We start from the raw sequence: 10,686 nt of genomic DNA, 5'->3' as shown, positions 1-10,686 counted from the left end.
CGTTTACGGAATCAGCAGCTCATTTAACAACGTAACAACACCTTGTTTCTTTGGGAGAACAGCCTTCGGAACCCCGCAACTTCCTAGCACGCTTCCCGATGTTAACTATGTGAAAACTAGGGTGAAAATGACTGAACTCCTAGCTAACCTATTTATACCCAAAATTGTGCATCTTCGCGTATCGCGAAGATGCAGCCTATGGCGGTTCCCGATACGCGAAGTTGCATGTACGGCGCCGCAATCTTGCATGTCAGTCCCGTGCTGCCATGTGTCGCCATGTCACTGGATAAGCCTTGAATCTTGTGCCAGCAACTTCGCGATACGCGAAGATGCTCAGCTTTGCATCTTCGCTATACGTGAAGATGCATAAATTTCAGAATTTATATTTTCAGTCCTCCTACTTCCAGATTTGGCATTTTAGCCTCTTTTACTTCTAAAATTTACAATTTTGGCCCAAAACTAGATGGGGTATTTTCACGGTGTTACACAACGTGATATGTTAAGGTAGGCATTAGGCATAATGCTTGTGTGGTCCCCATTTAATCCGACAAATTACAGACTTCATCATACTTCGGGCTTAATTTGCTTTCACATGCCACCTCAACTTGACTTAAACCTTTCTTATTTGATCACAGTATGCTTATTGATACTTTGGACACTTGACTTGTAACACCCCGGCTAAAGCGAAAACGCCTGAGTGTGACGTACATATTGTTAAAACACACGTGACACTATTAGGTGATCATAAAAACATTATTTCATTTAAATCTTCATGTAACACAAGTTTATCAAATAAAACAAATTGTAACAAATAAATAAACAAATTATAAGTTGTACTTTGAATATCCTATAGGCATGCTATGTGTCTTCTGACTTTCATCCCCGTATCTTTACACCTGTAATATATATAAAATAAAGTCAACTATGAACATAGCTGGTGAGATTCCCACAGTTTGTTATAATACGTAAAAATCATATAATTCATGGACAAGTGATAAACGAGCAAGTAAAGTCATTTCCAGTTGATATCAACCAACGTACTCTGGTAATTGCGCAAGTAAGGTCCTTTCCAGTTGGTAACAACCAACGTACTCGGATAATGAGGCCCTTTTTTACTCGATACAAATGGACCTGAGTGCAAAGGGGGAGGGCGTATGATCATACTTATTGAGGCTACCACGTGCAAGTAAATTCGAGCAAGTAATCAAGCAACACACAAGTTCATATAGTGAATTGTAGTTTGTAATCGAAATCATAATACTTGAATTTGTAATAGATACATATGCTACCCCAAAATATGAAAACGTTTAAAAAGGGGTTGTGAGAAACTTACCTCGAAATCGAAGATTAATATTTCAATACAAACCGAAGGCACGATAACGAAACCAAAGCAACCGAAAATGCATTAAAGAATCCGAAACGATTGAACTTCTCGAACTATAATTAAAACAAAAGCAAAGTCTACCTATCCGGATTGAAAAAGTTACTTATTGGTTTTAAAGATGACGCGTTATATTTTATTATTTAAAAGCGTTTTGGATTTTAATATTGTTTTTAAGTTTTAACGATGTTTTAACGGAATCATGATTTTAATATTAAAACTTTGACAATGCACGGATTTGAATGGTGATCATGTTCTCGAAGAACATTTATGCTAACGAATTATAACTAACTAATTATAAATCTATCGAAGTAATGTTAACGCATTTAAAGTTAACGAACGAATTGATATTAACGGGTTAACGGTTTATTAATATTTTAATATTATCTTAATTACAAGATTGATACTAAGTTTGAATATTATAACACTTATGGAAATTTGATGTTAACGATATATTTTATTTCGAAAACGAAAGTGTTCACGAGTTATAAAGTTTAACAAACAATAAATAAATGTTTTACAAGATTAAACGAAACTTGACAGGTTTGAAAGATTGGGTTTTAGGTGTAAACGATAACATTAATTTCTTATTAATTTTTTTTAACTTAAAATGATTTTATTTGGTTTATTATGATTTTAAATAATTTTTAATATATTTGATTTAGTTATTAATATAAAGAAAAGATTAAAAATAAATAAATAAATAAAAAGCTTAAACAGCCTGACCCGGGTTCGAACCCGGGTCCTCCATGCCAAACATCACATGACAAACCAACTGTGCTAGCTTAGGAATTTGTTTAGGACTAGAAAGAAATATATATATATATATATATATATATATAGGCAAAGTATAGAATGAAAACCCACTTGAGTTGTGAAAACTCGCGAAAACCCTATGTAACATCGTTTTTTTTTTGTTACATGTAATATATGTTGTAACATTTAATACAAAACATCGAAACATTAAAAAAAATTGTTTTGCTATTTTTTAACATTTTTTTACTAATTTTTTTATCTATTTTTAGGAGAGAGAAAAAGTTATATTTATGTTAACATTTTTTATTAACTTTAATTGTGGACCAAAAGATTTAATCTTTAATTAAAAAACATGTGGTTGAGAATGAGTTTCTAGAGTTTTCACAACTCAAGTGGGTTTTATTTTAATCTAACCCTATATATATATATATATATACATATATATAGGGGAGGGATATTTTGAGAACCATGTTGAGTTTTAAGAACTTAAGAACTCAATTCTTAGCCACACATTTTATTAAATGGATTGGATTGTGTGGTTGAGATTAAATCTGACTAAAAAGTCAAAGTAGGAGAGAGAACAAAGTTGTAAGTGATTACACTAATTTTTACGTCCGTTACACATGTGTAATAAGTCGACTCGGCGCGTAAAAAATTTTGTAATTTTTTTACGCATATGTAACCTAGATATATTACGCATGTGTTAAAAAATTTCGAAAAAAAAAATTGTTACACTGAGTTCTTTCGAGTTCTTAAAACTTAAAGGAATTCTCATTTGAAATCTCCCCTTTATATATATATATATTTATATATATTACAACATAATGTCATCTTCTTCACAATGAAACCCTAGATCTTAATTCTTCAAGTCCATTCCAAGTTTGTTAAAATTAAGTTAGGGGTTTTAGTTTATGGCTTACAACTATTCATAAACATATAAAAATTACCTGGAACTATGACGATTTGATGGTGAACGGAACTTGGCCGGAAACAAACTTTGATGGACAAATTCATGATTATAGATTGTATTTTAGATTGAATTGATGTTTGGAACGAGTTTAGTTGAATGTTTACATCCTTTTTATAGTGCTAATTGAAACGTACAAGGTTTAATTGTTCGTTAGTGGATTTGAATAATTTACGGCGGTTGTTACGGTGGTTACATAACCAATTTACAGTTTTGGACGATGATTAGCAAGTTATTATTGTTGATTAAGGTCCTTCCGTTATGGTCTAAGTCGTTAGAATCGATTCATTGAATTAATTGCGCGTTTTGAATGGTTTTTAAAAGTTCGCCAGAGCCGGTCCGACCGTCGAAATGCTTTCACCGAAAAATCGTGAAAGAAGGTAGGTGGGATTCGAGGGGAATTATCATACAAAGTAAAAAATGGTACTAAACGTGCGAACTAAACAAAAACTGAAATTTTGGCTGTGGCATAATCATAAATAACAGGACCTTGATCTTCACGCTCCGCAAATAAACATCGCTCGACGTCTTTATCAAATTCAATTGCTTCATCAAATTGTTTCCCAAATTCCATCAAAATCGCTGGTTATCGTCATCAAATTATTTTGATTTTAGAATTAGAATCACTTGTCGTACACTTCAATTTGAGTTTTGGGGTCGTTTAATTGAGCCCACATAATGCAATAACCAGTCGATTAAAGATATTGAAGTTTTTAGGGTTTTTAAAGAATGTTCAGATGTAGAAGACGATATGATAATTATTCTATTTATATAACTAGAGTAATTATGAAATCAAACAATATGAACCCCCTTTTTTCACAAATTACTCTACTTATAGATGTTATTACTCTACTTGTAATATATAATTACGCTTATTGAAAATGAAAATTACTCTATTTGTAATAAAATTACACTACTTGTGATTGAAAATTACTCTAATTTTATGTTTACTCACAATACCAGTTACATAATTACTCTACTTATGACAAAAATTACTCTATTTACATGTTTAGGTCATAACATCCAATAATATAATTACTTAGGAAAATAATTACTTTAGTTATCATATGAAAACCTTAGAAGTGTAATTCCCAGCAACATATCATACTATGTTTTTTGAATTTTTGGTTCTTTTAAAATATCTCCGTTGAAAGCTTTAAATGCTCAATCAATTCCATTTGCGAAAAGCTTTATTTGTTCAATTAGTTCAATTCACAAGCTTCAAATTGATGGATTAGTACAATTTGCAAGCATCAATTCGTCTCTGTTGTGAACTTTTGTTCATGAAATTGATTTCTTTAATTGATTGATTGATTACGTATTTACAATTGATTGATTGATTTGGTATTTCAAATGATTAATTAAGTGTTTTATAGTTGATTGATTGCTTTGAAAGCTTTAATTGTTTGATATGTTTGAAGCAGGAGGATGAAAGAGATGAAACTATTTAATTACAAATATGCCATCGCCATAAATTTGTGAAATCTTCAGTTCGCACGTTTTGTACAGTATTTTAGTTTGTGTTTGATCCAAACCCGGCGAGATTCATTGTTTTCTTTTTTATATATTACAATTTGGAATATTTACACTTTAAACCCCTGATCTTTAAAGTTATATTAAAACAGAATTTAAATATAAATTACCAAATGAACCTTGTACTTTGAGATATTATATAAATATAAAAGAATTTATGTAACTTGGAAAATTTTTCGTATTATACCTGTATATCTTGGAAATTGATTAAACCGAAACTATAAATCCCGGAATTTCGTTATTTGAAAATAGAAAATAAACGAACGATGAACTTAAATCCTCGTTATTATTACATTAACGAATAACGTTAAACACGAATAAAATGAAACGAAAAATCTGGTTGGTTTAAAGAATGCGAGCGCAAATTTAAATTTAAATAAACGTTAACAAATGCCACATGAAACGAAACATGAGAATATATATATATAAACAAAAACCGAAAATTCTAAATGGTTAGTTTTCGGGTTTTAAAAGTAATGAATGTTACTTGGACAGAGAATGTCCAAGGCTTGATTAAAAGAAAGAAAATAAAATAAAGCAGAAATTTTAGGGTCTTAACAATTAGATCTAGTATGACTATAAACATAATAAGTCTAAGGCTTGAATCAAAATAAAGGCTATTCATATTATGTTGTTTCCCTTCTTTTATATTTAATTTTCTTTCAAACTAATCTCAACCCTTAAAATTCAAAATCAATAAACTAGATTGTTTATTATCATTTCTATAAAAGTCATACTTCTTATTTTAACTTGACCCCATAACTATATATGTTTATTGGTATATCATAAACAATATATAAAAGTTCAGTAATAAATTAATAAAAACATGAATAAATATATATTTGTGTGAGAAGAAGATATGAATATCACCTTCATTAAAAAAAATAACAAAAAGATAACCTATTTTCTTTTTTGTATTTAAATTCATTTTTTTATGATTTGTTATTACATAATTATTTTATGCTAAATTTTTATATAGCTTGGGAACGAAAGTTTTACTTTTTCATATTCATAAATATTATTATGGATAAATTTTGATTCATCGTATATATAAAATATATCTGATTCATTTATCCATATACTAATGTTTATTACTCATGTAAATATCATATTTGGTTGAGTAATTATATAAAAAAAAATAAAAAAAAAAGGTTTAGTGGCATTATTAATTATTAAATTGCAAGTTACCCAATAGAATTAAGAGAGAGAAAAAAAAATATTATACATTAACACTCTTATGATAAATAGTTTTAAATCAAATAGCAATTACATATATCCTCATACTAACTTTATTTATTATATATATATATAGAGAGAGAGAAAGGCTAAGTATAAAATGAAAACCTATTTAAGTTGTGAAAACTATAGAAACTCATTAATGTTTAAATCTTGTAGTTCACAATTAAAATGAATAAAAAATGTAAATATAAATATAACTTTTTCTCTCTCTCGAAAACATATATAAAAATTAGTTAAAAAAATGTTAAAAAATAGCAAAACATTTTTTTTTGATTTTTCGATGTTTTGTATTAAATGTTACAACATATATTATATGTAACAAAAAAAAACGATATTACATAGGGTTTTCACAACTCAAATGAGTTTTCATTTTAACTTTACCTTATATATATATATATATATCAGGCTAAAAAATAAATTACGTATATCCCTTTATTTAATATTTAATATATCAAATGTGCTTATTTTAATTTATTTTATTAAAAAGAAATTATACAGTGACTATAATACCCTTTTTTTTTTCACTAAAACTTAAAATCCCCTTATCCAAATTCATTTTGCTTGCTTCTTTGCTGCAAAACAGTTGAAATTAAATTGACTTAAAATTGTAATATAATATGAATATGAATCAGATATGAAAAATTACCTATTATTCGTTTAGCTTCAGATTTTGCAAAGAACACAGTCCATTCAGCATTTAAAACAAACATAAACTCATCTAAATCTTCCTCATTTCTATTTGCATCAATTTATACTTCAGGTGCTCCAATGTCCGAATTCGAATTATTTCATGGGCAAGGCAGCTTGCGCGTAACGGAAAGCTTTTAGATTTGGTTGATCCTAATATTCATTTTTTTTAATAATAATAATAATAATAATAATAATAATAATAATATTATTATTCAATCATCAATTTTATATAATTTACTATAAAACGATTACAATAAAGTGGCAGGCAAACGGGCAACAAGCTGCGCCGCAACCCCCTTTTGAACAGCAAAGCCAATATTCATTCATTGGATCAAGAACAAGCAATGGTTTGTATCACAACCGCGCTAGCTATTATGTCTGCAGCGATCTTCGGTTCAACGTCCTACAATGCGAGGGTTGTTGGTATGTTGTCCGGAGAGGCGGACCCGCCTCATTTGCCGTTCGAGTTTTCTCCGTCACCTCCGACAAATATTCCGTTCAAGTCACGGAGAAATATTAGGTTTGGACTTGAAGAAAAAATTGGGGATAATGGAAACACTTGACTGTTTGGGTGAAAATTTGAGTTCTGGAGCTGGCAATAAGGGGATAATAATTGTAGGTGGTGGTGGTGATAGTTTGGACGCAGAAGGTAACCGGCAGTGCGGACATAGTTTGAGGTGGTGGTGATGGTGCCGCGGAAGTCGGTGAGAGTAAGCCGGTGTCGGAGGCTGGATCTCCAGCGTGTCTGAAAAATCCACAGGGCTGTTTATAATGTGAAGATGAAGGGGGAGAGTGGATGCGGAAGAAGATAACTGGTATTTTCTTTTAAGTTTTATATTTAAAAGGGTATTTCAGTCTTAATCTGTAATTTTATAAAAGAAGGGGATATATAAAATTTACATTTTTAGTTGGGTATATATGTAATTAGATTGCTTAAGAAGGGGATATATGTAATTTTTCCTTAAATCAACACGAAATTAGTAAATGGTTTTCTCACAAACAACTGTTAGGAAAAAGACACTAAAATGGAAGATTCTATAATGTGAAGGATTTCAAACACAGAATATGTTGAAATAAAGTATGATCTCTGAGAACCCGTACTTCGCCAAACACAACTAGAGTTGAACCAAATGATAAATGTCGAAAGGATAAACATCTGACTCATTAAGGGCTTTATATGTTCTTCTAGAGGCTATCTTGTTTGCGGCTTCAGTAGAATGATATGCATCCCAAAAGAAATATTTGTTCCTGTCGAGACATGGAACTTCAAACGGTAGACATGTGAGAGCACCATTATTCAAGCCTGTTCCACAGCATGCGCTATTGACCACCCTAAATCCTATATAATCAACAGAGAAGGAATACAGCGATGTTTATGATGATCATAGAAACCAATTAGTTCATCGTGAAATGAGGCTAAAAAGTATCGTGAAAGATTTTGAAGATTAAAAAAAAAGGTTTGAAGTTTTTAATTCAAAGTGATTTTTGAGAACTAAAGTAAAGAAAAAGCTAGTATATAATTAAGAGTTTATTATATGGCATGAGGCTTAAACCTATATATTGGATAATGAGTATGATAACTTGTTAATACCAAAAGATGAAGGTTTTTGGATGACTTCCATGCTCATATAATAGAAGTTCAAAATAGATAAATTTTGCATTTTGTAGGCTAGTGTTGTTGTTGAGCTCGTCGACGAGTAACTTGAGATGGTGATTGAATAGTTGAACCGCAGTATTAATATGTACTACACATGATTTATTTGAAGAGTTACGTGACATCTCATAAGGGGTGCAACCGACTGGACCCAAGCCGTACAAAGCTACCTTCCTTGCACCATAGTTGTATAATTTCTGTGGTGCAATTAAATGATAGAAAAGTTATAAGGTTACTGGTTATTTACTCTATTACAATAATAATGCATTGTAGGGAGGTCAATGCATGTACGACAGACCATAGCCATATGATTATGTAAACGTTTCCTTGAAGAGTACTTACGAAAATCAAATTTAAAAGGATAAAAATTTTGTGACCTTTTAGCTATTTTTGTATCTCGATTTACTAAACACTGCGTTTATGTTAAAATTTAGATAAAAATAAAGCCACGGGGTCCCCATGTGGTGCTCTAGTAGTGATAGCGAGACCGGTGGGAATATATTGGGGAGGTGTCACACTCAAACCTGACCACCGCCCACCTGTCATCAGTCATAGTGATTTGCCTCCCTCATGTTGGCGATGGGAATGGTTAGCGGGGCATTTATTAGTTGGGAGGCATTAGACTTGAACTCACCAGAATCTGGCTTCTATATTGTTGAATGAGGAGTTTGGTGAATTCCTCAACTGTAAACCTGCTGCTGGTGTCATACACAGATGTTATGAAATAGTTGTTAAGGTAATCGTTACTGCAATCCTATATGATAGAAGCACTTCTGTAGGTAAGTTGATGTCAAATCAGGCCCTCCTAGAACATCCTGGATACTCAACATCGTCAATTTGTGATTCTGAAGTTGCTGATCAAAGGTTATCCTGTCACCCTGTAACCCATTATAGAATTGGATTAAAGCAAATGCTGAAGCATGTGACTACAAATTAGAAGTTGTCTATGGTTGCAACTATGAGCTGAAACATTATTAGAGTACTATTCGAATTCAAATCACCAGATGACGGCCTGTTTCGTGTCGAATTCCTGCAGCTGCGGATGCGTAATTTAGTCCAAGTAGTATATTGGATCCATTTGAAAAGGCAAAAGGAGGAATGTGACTAGTAAAACCTAAATGTTCAGCTGCAAATGCATGGAATATAAAGTATCACATTAGTCCAAGAATTTAAAAAAGAAAAACATCAAAATGTTCATTTTTGACCAATGAATTTGGCTAAATAGCATTGATTTTTTTTAAATATCATTTGAATTTTTTGTTTTTAATAAAGAAATTGTTTTTGCCGGCCACAAACTTCCACGTGGCACACCCATGCATTGCGGCATAGTAGATTCAGTCTACTACAACATAAACTCTTAAAGACTGCAATTCGACTTGAGATTCCAACTTGGTAGTCGCTGGTGCCCCTGGTGCAGTAGCATGGATGATCTCCTGTGCCAGTTATCGATCCGCTACATTAATTCTAGAAAAATGGTGAAAAGTCTAGTTCAAAAGATCATATTTATTGTGTATGGATTGAAATTTGCTATTCCAAGGTGTCCTGTTAAGCCCTGGCTGATTAGAAATTTTAAAAATTTAAGACTATTTTATCAAACTCATCGGTCAACATGATGATTGTGGTGACTTTTTCTCTATCATTTTACACCATCAAATAAATGTTGAAAATGAATTATAGGCAACCAAAAGAGAATTAAGGCATGCTAAGTGAAAATTTTTGTGTGCAAATCACATATCTAATTAATACCCATGAAATCAGCAAAGTTCCAGCCATTGCAAAACCTTCCTGTAGGCCCAGAGCTGAAATCAATGCCGTGAGGAAGGTAAATGGCTTTGGCAAAGGTAACTAAACGGTTATTGTTGCCATTATCGACTAAAGAGTCTCCAAAAATGAAGTAACATGGTACTTGTGGCTGTCCAACTACCCATGTAGGTGAGACAAAGCCGTAAAATAGTATGAACATAAGAAATTCGGTGTAGGTTGCCATTGGGATCGTTATTTAGGATCTGGTAGAATGTATGACTCTAAAAGAGTAAAATTTATAGTTTTCTTGATTTGGTGGTACTTGAGACATGGAAACCTTCATGCAGACAGTTAATAACCGGCCATCATTTACTGACTAACTATCTAACACACGTTTGTGTTGTGATAAAAGTTCTGTCATTTGACTAATTTCCACCATTTTATGGAATTATGTTATATATATCTAAACGGAAAACATTTGTAGTATTACACATCTGAATTTACTTTTTTTTTAAAATTTTTGGAACCGTAAATTTATTAAACCAATTAGCAAGACGCTAGAAGTCAAAAACAACAACCAACTTACATGAAGAATAAGTGACAGGATCAATTTCAATGAATTCAAATCTACTAAAATCAAACTTGCTATCAATTATTTGGTTTATTATTTACTAATTATGAAAGTTAGATTGTAGTTTAAATATTAGAATAGTTCATTATTTT

At 31.4% G+C, this 10,686-nt stretch overlaps 1 pseudogene across 1 annotated transcript; it reads right to left on the bottom strand.

The window, feature by feature from the left end:
• Window positions 1-7,681: 7,681 nt before the first annotated feature.
• On the bottom strand, window positions 7,682-10,333 carry LOC143586582 (GDSL esterase/lipase At1g29670-like; annotated as a pseudogene). Its single transcript, XR_013144731.1, has 5 exons — window positions 9,967-10,333; window positions 9,222-9,346; window positions 8,855-9,098; window positions 8,158-8,417; window positions 7,682-7,905 (listed from the first exon to the last, which is right to left on the bottom strand). The product of XR_013144731.1 is annotated as a GDSL esterase/lipase At1g29670-like (transcript).
• Window positions 10,334-10,686: the final 353 nt, after the last annotated feature.

Source organism: Bidens hawaiensis, unplaced genomic scaffold, assembly GCF_021521415.1.
Source record: "Bidens hawaiensis isolate Kalapana, Puna unplaced genomic scaffold, B.hawaiensis_p1.1 tig00034708_1, whole genome shotgun sequence".
In the NCBI taxonomy this organism is placed as follows: domain Eukaryota; kingdom Viridiplantae; phylum Streptophyta; class Magnoliopsida; order Asterales; family Asteraceae; genus Bidens; species Bidens hawaiensis.
The sequence above is the reverse complement of the archived record's forward strand: the minus strand, read 5'-3'. Positions and strand labels throughout refer to the sequence as shown.